At 39.9% G+C, this 17472-nt stretch overlaps 1 protein-coding gene across 4 annotated transcripts in view; it reads right to left on the bottom strand.

The window, feature by feature from the left end:
• The window catches only part of LOC138744163 (fibroblast growth factor receptor 2-like), a 166944-nt gene that overhangs the window by 105733 nt on the left and 43739 nt on the right, over positions 1-17472 (bottom strand). The window contains exon 2 of one of the 4 annotated variants that reach the window (XM_069899841.1): positions 1576-2010. The exons of the other annotated variants lie outside the window; for them this stretch is intronic. The gene's annotated coding sequence lies outside the window, so the exon portion shown is untranslated. The remainder of the gene's footprint in view (positions 1-1575; positions 2011-17472) is intronic. 4 annotated transcript variants of the gene reach the window in all.

Below are 17472 nucleotides of genomic sequence, written 5' to 3'. Positions count from 1 at the left end.
ATCTGATGCCATTCTGACACATTTCATAATTGAATTGTTAAAATTTTATAAACACAAAGCAGAAGCCAAGATTTTAAAAGCAAAATCTTGCATTTTATCATATCATTAAACAGAAGTTTACTATCAAAGATCAAAACATCAAGTTTCAGAGTGGTTTCGTGCAGCAAAGGTATGATGTAAAGCCATGCATTACCATGACCAGGTCTAATTTAACCACATTTTAGTATGCGATAAAGAATGGGACTACAGTACTTTTTTCTGGGCTTCAAGCTTACAATGGCAGACGATGCCACTACATTATCCAGTCATTCAGGCCATGGTGCCAGACTGTCTGAGCCAGAGCCTATTCCCACACAAAAAAAATATAGCCTTATAATCTGCAATTAATTACTTCAAGAAGTATATTTTGACAATATGGGAGTGAGATGAGAAACAAAAATTGGGAGGAGCACTCAAAATATTTCTAAGCATTACTCGTTGGTACTGTACACTGTATGATTTTCAAGATGCTACATAGGGACCCTGTGGTCACTCAATTGTGTGGCCCTTTCTTAGTCCAAGGCCTTAAAGCAATTGCAACAGTGCTTAAATGCAGAGGAACTGTTGTCACGAACTCCGCAGTGAGAGACTAACAAATTACAAGTTGCACGTGCATATGATAGCACATTCCAACCCAAGATGGTAAATACGGTATTTTTAATGAAACACTACATACAAGGCTGGTGCCATATAAATAGAAAATATGCATGTTTGGACCCCCAACTCGATCCCATTTTGTTCCAATGTAACATCTCACCCAGAAAGGATAGCTAGCCTGATTGTTCGATAAGAATAAATTTAACATGTTTAATACGTGTAAAAAGACACAAATCAATCCAATCTTTATGCAGCTCAAACACGCACACACAAAACTGGCAAACTGTGAAATGATTGGCAGACATGTTTTTCTGGGACCTTATTTGAAGAACGTCATTAGAAGTCACATGATACCAGAGCTGGCAAAAACCCAGTATAAGGAATATTAGAAAACTGATGACTCCAAACTAAATCGGTAAAGGGTGCCCTTTATCCTGCAATTCAATATAATGTGGGGCAAGTTCCATTATTCCTTTACATTTATGGAAACATTAAGATCAAAAGTTGCTAAGTGCTGCAAAAGGCAGCAAGAAATAGCTTCAGTGAAACAAAGTCTGTCTAGGCTGTGACTGTAGTAAATGCACAGAAGCGCTAGATTCCATAGCATCCACAGAAGGCAAAGTTGGACTGTAAAACAAAAGAGGCCGGCGCCTAGATAGAGGCAGGGCTAAGAGGGAAGAAGGGGTGGGGGCATAGGCCAACAGTCAAAAGGCCACAGGTGGACATGGTTAGGAAGGCAGGAGAGAGAAGCTAAGAATTGATTGGGGAAGGTGGTGGCTCTGTGAAAGCAGAGCTGGAAAGAACAGAGGGATGGGGAGAGGAGCAGGATGAAAGAGGATACAAGGATGGCGAATGAAAAAAGGTGGGCTTGTAAGTGAGCCAAGCTAATTATTTAAGTGATTGGAAAGAAGGATGGAGCATGGTGCTAAGAAAACTCACCTGTGTTTTCGAAATATGTTGTTTGGAGCATTGACATTCAAATCAATGGGCGATGCAAATTATCCTGTTGTTGAGGTTGTTTTATCAAATTTCAGTCCATTCACAGCCAGTGATGAGAGCAAGAAATCTGAACAGACCTGCTGAATTAGTCTTTGTACCAGTTCCTGCTTTCCAAGCAGTGTTAGTTTTTCTTACTCCAGATTCTAGCACATGCAAGTCTCTTGTGTCTTCAAGCAGCTTCTCACCAGTTAGCTGCAAATGGCAAGTGTAATTTTCTGATTTCCCTTTGGCCATGCTTAGTATCCACACATTGATATTCTTGTCATCAGAACGCAGTGTGTAATTAATGTTCCTGTATTTCTGAAGTATGGTTTCTCTGAACATCAATCCTCATCAAAACCACCAGCGTTGAGAATCTTCCCCCAAGTTTAACTTCTATTGAATAAATTAGAAACAGTCCCTTTTAGACAGAGATCCCTCTAAACTGGCGTGTCAATGACCCATGTTTAAAGCCAGGTCGGGTCGGAGTGGCGTGTTCACTCTGAACAAAGAAAAACCAGTTCAGTGCAACCTTTTACACAGGGATCAAACATCCCGGATCAAAACGAGGCGGGACCTGCAGCATTACAGCGTTTGGCCGTCCCAGGAAGGCCTTTTACACTGGAGCTGATGCCAAATGCATCAGCTCTGATACTACCTACCTTGGAGGGTAAGTACCGGGATGAAAATGAAACCCCTCCCCCCATCCTGGTTTCATCACGTTCATAAACGATTTTATACATTAAATTACACAATTTACTGAAAAGGTAAACAGCTTAATTCAGTAAATATATTTCAGTTAAAGCACACATAGTAGCCAGAAATGATTTCATTGAAGATATCCCAATTTATATTGGTGGCTCATTAATATCTCAGTAGTCGATCTACATGAATTTTTTCTCACTCTCAAAACACGTCCATCTTTTTGACTAACAATCCAGTGGAATGCCATCGAGTATATTTGATCCTGTGCAGCTAAAGACAAGATCACATATGCCTACATATATCAAAAGAATCACTAAAACCACAATTAAGTTGATCCTGCTCCTATGGTACAGGCGGCAGAAGGAGCTAGACTTGGTTTTAAAACTCAAGATTGTGTCAAAGATATATGTACAGTCAGTATTTGAATCTTTATTAGTTTATTCATTTAAAAATGACAAATGGGGGGGGGGGGTAACTACGGATTAACTACAGAACAACATGATGACATCGGAGAAGTATAAAATATCTTGTGTAAGAGAATTTTATATGCCTAAAGAAATCTCTTGGTGCCTGCCACATTGACCACCGCCAGTGGGCTGATCTCGCCTCCAACCGTGCATCTTGGCGCCTCACAGTTCGGCGGGCAGCAACCTCCTTTGAAGAAGACCGCAGAGCCCACCTCACTGACAAAAGACAAAGGAGGAAAAACCCAACACCCAACCCCAACTCAACATTTTTCCCCTGCAGCCGCTGCAACCATGTCTGCCTGTCCCGCATCGGACTTGTCAGCCACAAACGAGCCTGCAGCTGACGTGGACTTTTACCCCCTCCATAAATCTTCGTCCGCGAAGCCAAGCCAAAGAAAAAAAAAAGATTTGTATACATTTTGTATTCAATATTAATTTTGGACATACTGTAATATGAGTTAGAGCTTCATTATTATAATTATTATAATTATAGAATTTGATGTCCTGAATAATTATGGTTATGGCTTCTAATTTACAATTGATATGAGATAGATATATATATATAGGATTTGATTTATGTTATCATTAGTATACCTTGTGTAAAGATTTCATTCAACTCAATAAAAAATGTTTTAAAAAGAAAGAAAAAAATGAACAACATACACATGTAGAGCCCTCCATAATGTTTGGGACAAAGACACTTTTTTCCTTTATTTTCCCCTATGCTCCACAATTTTAAACTTGTAATCAAAGGATCCACATGTAATTAAAATATGCATTCCAGATTTTATTCAAGGTTATCTGTATACATTTTGGTTTGACCATGTAGAAATTACAGCGTGTCTTTTTTTTATACATAGATCCTTCATTTCAGACACCATAATGTTGGAGATTAATGCAGATCTGCATGAGGTGTTCCATTTTGGGAGGGCTAATCAAAATAGGACATAAGTGGTGAATGGTCGGGCACTGAAAAGTGCAGAACAGAGGGATCTAGGAATAATGGTGCATGGTTGCCTGAAGGTGAAGCCACATATGGATAGCCTGGTGAAGAAAGCTTATGGTATATTGGCCTTTATAAATCAGAGCACTGAGTATAGGAGTTGGGATGTTATGTTAAAATTGTACAAGGCATTGGTGAGGCCAAACTTGGTGTATTGTGTACAGTGTTGATCACCAAAGTATAGGAAAGATATCAACAAATCAGAGAGAGGGCAGAGACTATTTACTAGAATGTTGCTGGGGTTACAAGGTCTAAGTTATGGGGAAAGGTCAAATAAGTTAGGTCTTTATTCTTTGGAACGTAGAAGGTTGAGAGGGGATTTGATTGAGGTATTTAAAATTATTAGGGGTATAGATAGGGATGCCGTGGGGAGGCTTTTTCCTTTAAAAAAGAGGGATATACAAACAAGAGGACATGAGTTGAGAGTTAGGGAGCAAAGGTTTAGAGGAAACATAAGGGGGGGAACTTCTTTACTCAGTGATGGGTGTGCGGAGCGAGCTTCCAGACGAAGTGGCGGAGGCAAGCTCGAAGTTAGCATTTAAGGGGAAGTTACATATGTATATGGATGGGAAAGGTATGGAGGGTTGCGGGTTGAGTGTAGGTCAGTGGGGTTCGGCATGGTCTAGAAGGGCCAAGTTGGCCTGTTTCTGTGCCGTAATTGTTATATGGTTATATACGGCTTTGTGATTAATCAGGTATATTTAAAGGCAAGATTATTTCTACAAAAAATTGCAGTGAATGGACGATAAATAATGTGCATTACATTAATCTCAGTCACTTACATCTGGATGGTCCCAAGCCCAATTGTCAGGGGAATGACCATATCATTAATACTTTGTTTTGGGTACAGCACTGTGACTACATAAAGCTACTGTTCAAAAAATCTTTCATTAAAGAAATAAGTTTTCTGAATAAGTGCAGTAATGGTGCTACCATGTAAACCTATAATAGATTGGAATTAAACATGAAAATCTGCAATCGCTGTGATTTTAGTTTACACAAAAATGCTGGAGAAACTCAGCAAGTCATGCAGCATTTTTTATGTGGCAAAGAAAAATATACATTTCCAACGTTTCAGGTCTGAGCCTTTCCTTAAGGTATAAGCTTGGTATGAAGTTACGCCTTTGAGCTTCCCCTTTCATGCCACCCCCAGTTCTCAGACCCCACCCCCGATCTCCCTCCAACTCCACTCTGAACTCCCCTATTCTTCCCACCTCCTATCTGTCAGACCCTCTCATCTCCTCCCTGCTCTCTGAGCTCCCCCTTTCTTCCCAACCTCCCTAACCCTCAGATCCTCTCATCTCCCCCAATTCCCTTCTGACCCCACCTAACCTCCAACTCCCCTCCCTGCTGCCACCACCTTCTGACCTCCCCAAACCTCCACCTCCACATCTGATTTCTCCAAATCCTCCATTTCACCCCCCGCCCCCACCACCACCACCATCTCCTTTAAGAGCTATCTCCTTCCTCTATCACTTCTCCGTATATTATTCTCATAGCATCCTACCTACTTATTACCTCTTGCCTGTGGCTCTGTGATCCTCCCAATGCCCTTCATCTCCACCATTTTATTCAGGAATCAGCCAGTTTTTAGCTCATACCTTGAGGAGGGTTCAGGTCCAAAACATTGGTCATGTATCTTTATCTTTGCATCATAAAGAACGCTCTATCAACTGCTGAGCTTCTCCATCATTTTTGTGTAAACCACAATAGATCTGGACTTATTTTTCTTAGAATGAGAAAAATAATCTCCGATGAAATTAAGGACCATTTACAATAAATATTAAAAGTGAAATGTGAAAGTCTGCAGACGCTGTGGTTGATGTAAAAGCACAATGCTGGAGAAACTCACCAGGTCAAAGCGTGTAAAAGGGTCTCCCTTTATTCGTGGTTTCGCTCTCTGCGGTTTCAGTTACCCACGGTCCAAAACTGATCCCACTGCCCCACTCTCTCATCATAGCCCTGCATCAGGCCCAAATAATCCCACTGCCCACATTCTCCCATTCCTGTATCTGTCCCATACTGATCCCACTGCCCCGCTCTCTCCTCACAGCCTCGTGTCAGTCCCCACACTGATCCCACTGCCCCGCTCTCTCCCCACAGCCTCGTGTCAGTCCCCACACTGATCCCACTGTCCTGCTCTCTCCCCACAGCGCTGTATCAGTCCCCACACTGATCCCACTGCACCACTCTCTCCCTACAGCCTCGTGTCAGTCTCCACATTGATCCCCATTTAAAAATAAAAAAGTTTACTGATACACTACAGTATCCCATATAGCTTTGCAAAGTATATAATATGGTTTTCACACAATGTCCACACCGCATAATGCCCAATTTCTCAGAACATATCGTGGACGTTAAGTGGCACAAAGCCTGTAGAGGGTTCGGTACTATCCACTATTTCCGATATCCACTGGGGGACTTGGAACATATCCCCTGCGGATAACTGAGGACTTGTACTTTATATAGCAAAGATAAAGGTGCATAACCAACATTTCAGGCTTGAGCTGTTCATTAAGGTATCAATGCTAATATCTATAGAGTTTCTCCAGCACTATGTTTTTACCACAATAAATATTAAACAGCTCAGTTCAGAATCACAGCTCCTATGGAGTGCCACTCCAAGAATCACAGGCAGAATGTGGAACAATTTGGGCCTTTAGTGAATCATAGCTTTTTCACCATGAGAACAGTGTACAATTGGTAAATAGAAATTTGAGTCTTCAGTTCAAAGAATGTTTCAGTTGTGAATATTATGCACAGATAAAGGTGCAATGTCATTGGGGCTATTGTGTCTTGGAAGAATTACAAAAAAATGTTTAAAAATTGATAGGATTCAGCCATACAAAAGATGTTTGTGTATCAATCGTGTTCTTTCTGTTGAACTGCTTTTCTAGAATGTTGCAATATTGGAAAAACTTATCAAATGTCTTTTTTGAAACATTTTACCGAGATAAGCTATTTACTAACTTAACATTCTCAACAAGTTCAATTTATTTCTCAATGAATCTACACCCTCTTAAACAGAACATACTAATACTGAATCTGATCCTAGGATCCAAATTCACCATCTAATTTCAGAATTTGATAGCTTTAGATTTGCTATTTTCCAACACAAACATCTTTTGTATGGCTGAATCCTATCAATTTTTAAACATTTTTTTGTAATTCTTCCAAGACACAAGAGCCCCAATGGCATTGCACCTTTATCTGTGCATAATATTCACAACTGAAATATTCAAATTTCTATTTACCAATTGTACAGTGTTCTCATGGTGAAAAAGCTATGATTCACTAAAGGCCCAAATTGTCTCACATTCTGCTAATTTACTCTCACCAAATATTGCCCCAGATATTCAATCAATATAAATCATTCCATGAAGCCAATTTGATTTCTTTCAGTCTTATCATTTACTGCTCCATCCAGTGGCCCAGCCAAGAATAACAGTTAAAAATACAATGCCAATTCATGGTGTCAAAATACTTCTTGTTATCACTTTCAACAATTCACGTACAACAAGAAGAAAGCAAAAGCTCAATAATGATGATCTCCCTCTTGAAAAGGAATTACATTTTCATAAAGGTTAATCTCAGCAAACACTTGCAACTATGGTTGATTCCCACCTGCAGGGCATTTCCCTGAAAAGTTGACTGATCTCCAGCTGCTTTTTGGTCCTGCTGAATAATTTCCAGCATTGTCTTAATTTTATGCTTAAATTAAATAAGTTCCATAACAATTTAAATGCAACATTCCATGTTCTTTTCATTTGACAGTAAGTGTTAGTGCAGGGGTTCCCAACCTTTTTGTTCCTCTGTATCCCTTGGGCATTTATATAGGTTCCCATGTACCCCTAAAAATTAAGGATTAAAAAAAACACGACCTTGTGCAATTGGACTCCAGATTACAACATCATGTATTGTCCAGTAGTGGCTATTCTCTCAGACCCAATGTACCCCCTGAAAAGTGCAAATGTACCACTGGGGGTACATGTACCCCAGGTTGGGAACTCCTGTGTTAATGGATTGCTCAACAATGGAGAGACCTCTCTTACATTGCTTGCAATATTTAAAAAAATAATAATAGATTAATTTTGTAGAGTCCAAAAAAATTAAAAAGTGTTATTTTGATATTTGTCACATTTATCAAGAAAATAAGAAAAATGTGCAGGCCAAAGACAATTCAGTAAGATCATGGTCCCAAATTTTCTCACTTCTTTGCACTGTGTCATGGTCTGCAAGGCAACAAATGTTTCAGTGAAATAGCCTCTTATTGACTGGAACTCGAGAGAATAAAGATCCATTCTACCCAATTCCTCCTCACAAAGCAATGCTTTAATAAGTTAGAAAACGAGTCCTCTTAGGCACATTTATTATTCCTTTGGAATTGAGACTAAGATGGTATTACCACATAACCCATATTAATTCCAACTCCCTTGCAACAAAAGCTTTCCTAGCTTTTGGCTTCCAAATTACATGTATGAGGTGTTAAAACATTTACTCATGGCTCTTCATTTAAGGATATTTTGCATTTCTCCTACAAAAAATAAGCAAATTCACATTTCAACACACTCCACCTGCCTTCTTCTTGGTCAATCACATCATTGAACCAATCTAAATCACTTTTTAGAGTTTATTCTCCCAACTGTGTTAACAAAAGGAAGGATTAAATAGGGTCAGAACAGATTGGTTCTCTCTTTGATATGGATTGCAAAACTGAGGCCCAACCCCAGATTTTTGCATCAACCCATTAGCTAGATTACACCAATTCAAAAATTCCCCAATTATTCCTATGCTATTTTGTTTTAAGTAATCCACTTGTTAGACTGACATCTCTGCAATCACCCGAGTGCCAATTTTTCATAATCTCTTATTGCATTCAGAAAATCCCAATATAATTTGTGGTGCTATTCCTTTTAAATCTGTCAGTCTGTCTCGCCTCCAGAGTCATTCTCTACCCTTCCTTGATGTATCGCTGGCTTCAGCTTAATAACAGATCAAAAGTATCTCCAGTTGCAGATAGTTACTGTGAAGACATGGCCAGGGATCACACCATTCAGATAGAGCCGCAGATGTACTGCACTGTAATCCATATCAAATCTAGTTTTACAAATTGATTAAACGATATCATTTATTTAGGCTTTAAACCAATTAATTTCGTCTCTTTAATAAAATATCAATTATAATTTTAAGCTTGCAAAAATAGTTACAGAATTGTAATTTTAATCCTTCCCTTTCTTAACTGAGTTCAGTCCCTACTAAAGTGACGGAAGATGGTCTATTTTAAAAAGGAAATGCAACTCATTGGCAACTTTATATCACGGTGGTACTGACTCTGGCCAGTATCTCCAAACAGCTGAGACAAGCCCTGGCCACCGTCTGGATCCATCTTATCTCCTGAACCATTTGGACAGGTTTGCTGCAGAAACTTTCTCACCCAGACATTTTAGTGAAAGGCTGTGCTTGCTGGAAGCAATTCATACAATTGTCGAATAATAATCCAGCTAATGACTTAAGTTTGTTTATTATTAAGTTGCTATTCAGAGTTTGATACAACTTTCCACTAACAAGTTTTTAAAAAAAAGGCTATTGAAGTTTGGTGAATTAAATTCTAACCACTATGTTCGACACAGATTTACATTTTTTTCTCTCAACAAGGACGCATGTTTATTGTGGGAGTGCAAGAAGCTCAAAATGGTTCCAAAACTAACTTCTACATTTATGTGCTACCTACCTTTAGATTATGAATTCTTCCCGTTGCATTACAATTTCCCTTTACATAATACCCTGGAGATGGATGAGAAAATGGAGAGAATCTGACCTCAGGATCTTGCAGAAGATCCTGAATGAGAACATACCCAGTCTAGACCAAATACCTTGGCAATCAGTGAATGCAAAACACTTATAAAATAAAATGTGTTTTATCTAGTGCTTTCACCTCAGGATGCCTAACAGTTTTTTTAAAATATTTGAAATAGACTTAGTTCTTTAATCGTGACTGAATAATGGCTTATTAAACAGAACTGTACACATACTTGCTGAAGATTTCCAGGTAAGTAAAACATGCAACACAAAACCATATACAAGAAAAATAGAAATGGAAGAGAAAGGAAGTAAATATTCACAGATGGTTGAAGTGCAAAAATGTGCTGGGTCAGTAGTGCAGACATATCTTTCGTAGTCCTGAAGAAGTGTATGGTTAGGAGTGTATGGGCAAGTTCGAGCGCCTGTTAGCAGACATCTTACGACAAACGTGGCACGCCATAGCTCGATTCCTTAAACAGTAATTGGATGAGCAACAGAGAATGTTTTAGACTTGCTTAAGACACTACGTTACTGAGAAAACTTTTACTTTTACACTTCAACATGGGAAAGAGCCTTGATTTCATGTTTCAGTTGAAAGATGGAATCAAGCACATCGCCAAAAGGTTAGCCTAGATTAGGTGTTCCATCTTTCTCAGAAGGACTTGAATCCACACAATCACTGAACCAATTCCTGCTCTCACTGTGTCCAGGAAAACACATGTGCATCCATTCTAATGTACCTAATGCTGCTATAATAATTTAGTCCATTCCATGGCTTTGAAAAGATGCAACTACAAAAAGGACAGAAAAATATTTGAAGGCAATGAACGCAACTCCATTTAATAACTTAGTGATCTTTACTTTTGTGTTTGACACCTGATAAGCATGAAAATTAATCATTTTCAATGGGAACTCTACCTACATATCTACAGAAATGCCTCCTGCAAATGAAGTGGAATATCCTTTGACCCAATTTATCCCTGCCAAGTCAGCTAGTTCCATATTCCTCTGAACATTTCCTATCCATCCCTATCTAACTGCCTTTCCAATATTATAGCCCCTACTTCTACCATTTTCTTTGGCACACTTTTTCCATAACCCACCAGCCTCTGTGTGAAGAGGGTGCCCCTCAGGTTACTCTTAACTTTTTCTCCTCTCAGCTCTCGATGGGAGGAAGGCCAGGGCATCGGGAGCTCCGACAGGAGAGTGGGCAGGGCATCAGGAGCTTGGATGGTTGGTCGGTTGGGGCCAAGGTGAGAGTCCGCAATCGGGGTGTTGGACGGTCTCAGCCAATAGATTTCCGTGAGCCACACATTATTTGTCAAAGAGTCGCATGTGGCTCGTGAGTCATGGTTTGACCTAGACCCTCTCGTTTTAGATTCACCTACTCTGGGAAGAAGACGACAAAAATTTGCCTTATCTACGCCCATTAGCTTCCTATACTCCAGGGAGAAATGTCCCAGCCTAACTTTAAAATTCAAGCCACCATCACCCCCCACCACAAACACCTAGCAACATTCTCGTGAACCTTTTCCAGCTTCAAAATGTCTTTTCTACAGTTAAATGACAAATAAAAAAGTTTTCACACATCCAAAACCAATGAACAAGTTATTATTCCACAATTTCTCTCAGTGTGAAATTGGCACTGCATTTTAATGATTCACGATGAAGCCATCCATTCCATGCACTGAGGAAATTTAAATTAATAATTAAGAATTAGACTGAGGTATCAGTCAAACGCCCAGCATTTCTCTATCAGAATGCATCTCATTATGTGGCAAAGACTTGATGTAATTATCTAAAGTGAAAGCAACTGCGTCCCTTCCAAATCAAAAGATTGCAACAATCCTTCAGTTGACTAATGAGCTTCTCACACCTAGGCAGCAGTACATATTCTCTCTAGCCATGAGAAACTTCAGAGGTAGAATTTGGAGCAGAGAACAATTTGCTGAAAGAAGTCACCAGGTCGAGCGGCATCAAAGGGAGAAAATTAGCAGAGATCAAGACGTGATCCGACCTGAAATGTCGACCAATCTTTTTCTCCCACTAAAGTTGCTCGAACTGCTAAGTTTCTCCAGCAGATTGTTTTCTAACATACATTCTCCGTTTTGCAGTCGAACTTGATAAAAGTAAGAGGAAAGTTTTTAAATGTATGTCTGGTATATTTGCAATAATAATGGATGAATAATTGCATCAGCAACTGACATTGGATTCCCAGTGAATTGACATTAATCAATCTGTAAATACTTTGAGTTTTGACTGAGAGGGGATCTTGTAGAAGCATATCAAATTATAAAAGGGACAGTCAGAGACAGAAAAATTGTTTCCACTGATAGATGAGGCGAGACAAGGGAACACAGAATTCAGGGATTTAGAACAGAGACGAGGAATTACTTTCTCTAGAGAACAGTGAATCTGCCGAATTCTCTGCCCAAGGAAGCAATCGAGGCTGCCACACTAAATATATTTAAGACACAGATAGATTTTTGTGTACTAGGGAAATTAAGGTTTATGGGGAAAAGCCAGGTAGGTGGAGCAAAGTCCTTGGCCAGATTAGCCACAATCTTATTGAATGGAGGAACAAGCTCAATGGGCCAAACAGTCAGCAACCACTTCATGATGACCAATTATAATAAAGTTCCTCTCAGGATATTTATTCAAATTACATATTTTAACAGAAAATAAGGGTGAGTATCCTGATGCATTTGATCTCCACAAAGATCTGCATTCAAATGAGATAATGTCAGTAAGATCACCTTTCAACACCATCATCCCCTCAATGCTGTCAACAAGCCTCCGCACCCCAAACCCCCCCCCCCCCCAGCAACAGGATCCTTGATTACCTCCATCCGATGACCACAGGCAGTACGAATTGGAAATAGTGTCTCCTCCTCACTGACAATCGACACTGGCACACCTCAAGGATGCGTACTTAACTCACTGCTCCACTCACTCGGCGCCCATGGGCACAACTCAAATGCCACCTACAAATTTGCCGATGACATCACGGTCATCAGCAGAATCACAGACGACAACGAAGAAGCGTACATCATGAGATACATCAGCTGGTTGAGCGGAGCCACAAAAACAATCTGGCACTCAACATTGGCAAAACTAAGGATTTCAGGAGGGGGAAAGCAGAACATGGTTAAGGGTGAAGAACTTCAAATGCCTGGATGTCAACATCTCTGAAGATCTATGCTGGAGCCTCCATGTCGATTCAATCACAAGGAAAGCTCATCAGCAATTATACTTCGTGAGGAGTTTGAGGAGATTTGGTATGTCACCAAAGACTTTTGCAAATTCCTTCATGTTCATAACAATAAATTCGGATTTATATTTCACAAACTATCAAGAGTCTTCCCAACAATTCATCTAATGGCCATTAAGATGACAAGTTTTAATGACGATGCGAGATGAAAGGTCAGAACAGGAACACTCCAGCATATATCTACATAACTTCACTCCATTGAGTAGGCTGGATTGTGCCTCTGTGTCCAGCCACCTTTTATCTGCTTCTATGCAAGTTGTTTATTTGAGAAAATATCTTGGTCTTTTTTTGGTTTGTACATATGAACTGGCGGCCTGAACAGTGTTATGTATTCATAAGCCATAAACAATGTTGTCTTGCATGCCCCTGAGCTTATGCTCCATTTGATATTGTCTTGGCTGAATCTGGGGGGAGTTGATGAGAATGTGAGAAGTGCAGGTTATGAAGAACATTATTAGAAAATGGGATTGACCTCTGAGCTGGTAGACAATGGGCAGAAATGATCTCCTTCTCAAGAAAATGCAGTAAATATGGCTGGGTATGTCATCCATTGCTGGGACTTAATTATAGGGCCCTGGGTGTCTCCAAATATACACCCACATTTAAAAGCCATATTGAACTATAAAGAAATCTGGATTTATACCATAATGTTTATCCATGTGGTTAGCTAAGAATGTTTTTACTATATTTGCATCTGAGTTGAAGAAAAAAGCTTTTATGTTTAGCTTTGTGTTCCCACATGCAGGAATTGTAAAAGAAACATTCCTGGGAGCATTGTCTTCCTATGAAGGTCAAAAAATTAATAACAATTTTTCACCGTCAGTGCAAACAAACAAAAGTCAACTTAAAAGTATTGCTGATTAAAATAAATACATTACAATAAACTATCCTGGAGTGGCAGAAAACCCTAGAGTTTCTCCAGTATATTACAAAATCTAGAAGAGATTCCAAAAAAGTATATGTGGAAGAAATGAGAAACTACTGTCATTTAAAAAAAATGCTGACATTCAAAGAAGGAAATTTATTCCACCTTGATCCTACCAAGTATTTCTGCAATTTGTAATGCCTACTCCTTCATAGTAATTGATTATATTGCCATTGTGCATATTGGAAGGGTGCACAGTCACTTTGGGCCATGCTCCGAAACGGCCTGGATTTTGAATACAGCAATGACAATATTTTAGCTTAATCTAAAGTAGCATATAACTTGAATTAGACACAAAATTCCAAGTACACATCTAATATAGCATTACACGCTTTGGGACTTTTTAATAAAAGTGAGATTTTTGATTTGATTCCATGTTTCTTGTTAAACCAGTAAAAGAGTCATATCACTTAAAGCTGAAAGAAGTAACAGCCACAAAAAAGACCTGGACAATTCTCAGAATACATAAGGTGTCAAATTGCTTAACGTGTTTTTGAGGTTTCCATACTAAAATTGAATGCGTTTCGAAAGTCACAAAATTTCACTGAGGACAATGCGTGGAGCATCAACATTAAGACCCAAGGCCGAGGTGCTGGTCTGAAATGGCAGTCATTTGCTGATTTTTCCCTCCCTCATTTTTCAACTGGCAAACTTCACCTTGGATCATCCTTCTTGAACATCAGCAGAATAACATCAAAGAGAATATTTTTAATATCAGGAATTGAGTAACCGTCAGGCCAGGCAACAAGCCGTTTACAACCAAAATGAGGAGAAACCTCATCACTCGGATGCTTGTGAACTTGCCATGCTCCCTACCATCAAAGGTTGTTGAGGCCAATTTGCTCAGAAAGGGGGTTGGATCTTAGCCCTTATGGCTAAAGGGATTAAGGGGTTTGGCGAGAAAGCAACAAAAGTCCAAAATTCCGGCCTGCTCAGGGATTGTCTGGTCTGGATTTTCCATATTCTCGGACAGAACTATTTTTGTTTTCTTTTCTTCCCCACTCCCACAAAAGAAATTGGATGGTACTTTTAACATTCAAATTTAAGTAGAAATAAAGAAGAGATGAACAGGTAAATTTTGATAGTTTATTAATTAACAAATACAGCATACTTCATTTATCAAAACGAGCAGTTTTAAATAAAAATAAAAAAGTCGCTGTACATCTATGGTGCTTACAAATGTACACACACAAAAGCCCGCTAAATTCAAAAAGATTGAGAGTTTTTGAAAAGTCCAGATTCTTGCACAGTCCAGATTTCTGCCATCCGGATTTTAGAACTTCTACTGTACTGAAGTGGTATAATTAGCCATGATTGAAGTGGATGGTCCTGCAGCCTCAAAGGCCTGTATAGCCAAAACAGTTGCACCTATATTGTATGGAACCAAAGGAAGTGGAGATTTGAGATGAACCGGAAAGAGTCTTAGAGAGGTGCAGCATAGACGCAAGCCTTTCACCCCACTGCTTCTACACTGACCAGCATGCCTATCCACACAAATCCCATCTGTCTGCATTAATTTCACATCCTTCTATGCCATGCAAAATGCCTCTTAAATGTTACTGTTTCCACCTCCATCATTTCTTTCGGAAGCTTATTCAGATATCAGCTATTCGTTGTGCGAAATATTTAGCCCTAGGTCTGCAAAGGGAAATAAATGGGTTAAATGAGTGGGCAAAGGCCTAACAGATGTAGAACAACATTGGTAAATCTGAGGAAAGAATTGGAAGGAATCACATTGGAAGGAAGCACATTGGAAGGAATCATACTCAGTGGTTCTCAACCTTTTTCTTTCCACTCACATCCCACTTTAAGTAAACCCTATGCCATCGGTGCTCTGTGATTAATAAGGGATTACTTAAGGTGGGATGTGAGTGGAAAGAAAAAAGTTTGGAAACCACTATTTTAATCATGCCCCATTGATTCGTGATGTGCACGGTTTCACAACTCCAAAGGAAATGGGCCAATGACAATTTTTCTCAAGCAAAATATTTCAGTAACAATTGGGTCTCGAGCAGTGATTCTCAACCTTCCCTTCCCACTCACATACCGCCTTAAGCAATTGTGGAACATTGCCAAGTTGAATGTAATAAAGTACCAAATTCTTGCCCAAACATAAATCTGAATATATATATAATTCATTTGTGGTGTTAAATGTAACAGAGATGGATAAAATGACATTGAACTAACCAATACCTCACATTTATTGTACTTTTCATACTCTCTCTACATATCTGAATCTATCTACGTTCATGTATTTGCTTATTTAAATCTACCTCCCACTTTTGTCTTGATTTATGAACTCCTTCTTTTCGAGCCTTCTTTTGTAATAATTTATACACCTCTGAAATAAATTTCTTTAGATCTCTGCTGGTAATACTAAACCTTGACCAAAATAATCTTGAAATTGTATGGAAGGTTAGGGCACAAGGGAAAGTTCAAAATTGAAGTTCTTTCGAGATCACAAAAATACAGAACTAAAAAAACTTACCTTTCACTTCCCCCAGTCCAAAAATCCAAATTGAACTGAATGAGGTCTCAGATCCAACACGAGAGCCTCTTGACATATGAAAAGACAGTTGATAGCCGAGGACAAAGCTTTGTGACATACCAGTCTGGGACTTCCACCTGATCTGCTGAAGCCTGGACTAACTCCTCCTAAATTCAGAATTCCAGCTTCAACAAATAAAATACTGTATATTATCTCAACACGATTGATAGGCTGGCTGAGTAAATTATGTAAAATAGCACATATTCAATCCATAGATGGGTAATTCACACAGTAATGTGTAAAACTACCGAGCGCAAATCAGTGAGCAAACCTGAGAAAATAAATGATTTCTGTTTGTTTACCTCACTTACAATCTTCAATCACAACTCAAACCATTTGTGCAATTGCACCCCACTCCCCCAATAGATCAGCACTGAGATGTCATTTGTAGCCCCTTTTCCAGTGGCACCCTGTCTGAGGTATTAACTGGAAATTTACTGGGACAGGGTCCAGTGTAAAGGGAACACTGTTCGAATGCCAGTGTCCAATGATGTCATTTCACGCCAGGGATTAACTGTCTCTACCCCTACTCATATCCCTGGTATTTGCTGGCGCCAGTATCCTGATAAAACCAGTGGAAAAGGGACAGCAGAAAGTCTCCCATTTCCAGTTGAAGGTAGAATCCTCCAATCCCCAGGGATGAGTGTGTTCAGTGGAAAAACAATTACAGGTACACGATCCTTTATCTGGACGTTTAAAATCCGGAAAGCTCCAAAATCCGGCAAGTGGTGAGAGTGGCGGTAGTGCAAGTCGGGCGGGCGAGAGACTGGCAGCGCGAGTCGGGCGGGCGAGAGACTGGCAGCGCGAGTCGGGCGGGCGAGAGACTGGCAGCGCGAGTCGGGCGGGCGAGAGACTGGCAGCGCGAGTCGAGCGGGCGAGAGACTGGCAGCTCGAGTCGGGCGGGCGAGAGACTGGCAGCGCGAGTCGGGCGGGCGAGAGACTGGCAGCGCGAGTCGGGCAGGCGAGGGGGGTGGTTGGGGAGACAGCAAGGCGACTGGAAGGGAGTGGGGGTTGATACAGCAGCACAATTTGGGTGGGCTTTCTGAAATCTGGAAAAATCCAAAATTCGGAACATACTGTCCCCCAAGGGTTACAGATAAAGGATTGTGTACCTGTAGTGTCCTATTTAAGGGTGGC

This window comes from Narcine bancroftii, chromosome 10 (genome assembly GCF_036971445.1).
Source record: "Narcine bancroftii isolate sNarBan1 chromosome 10, sNarBan1.hap1, whole genome shotgun sequence".
Lineage (NCBI taxonomy): Eukaryota > Metazoa > Chordata > Chondrichthyes > Torpediniformes > Narcinidae > Narcine > Narcine bancroftii.
The sequence above is the reverse complement of the archived record's forward strand: the minus strand, read 5'-3'. Positions and strand labels throughout refer to the sequence as shown.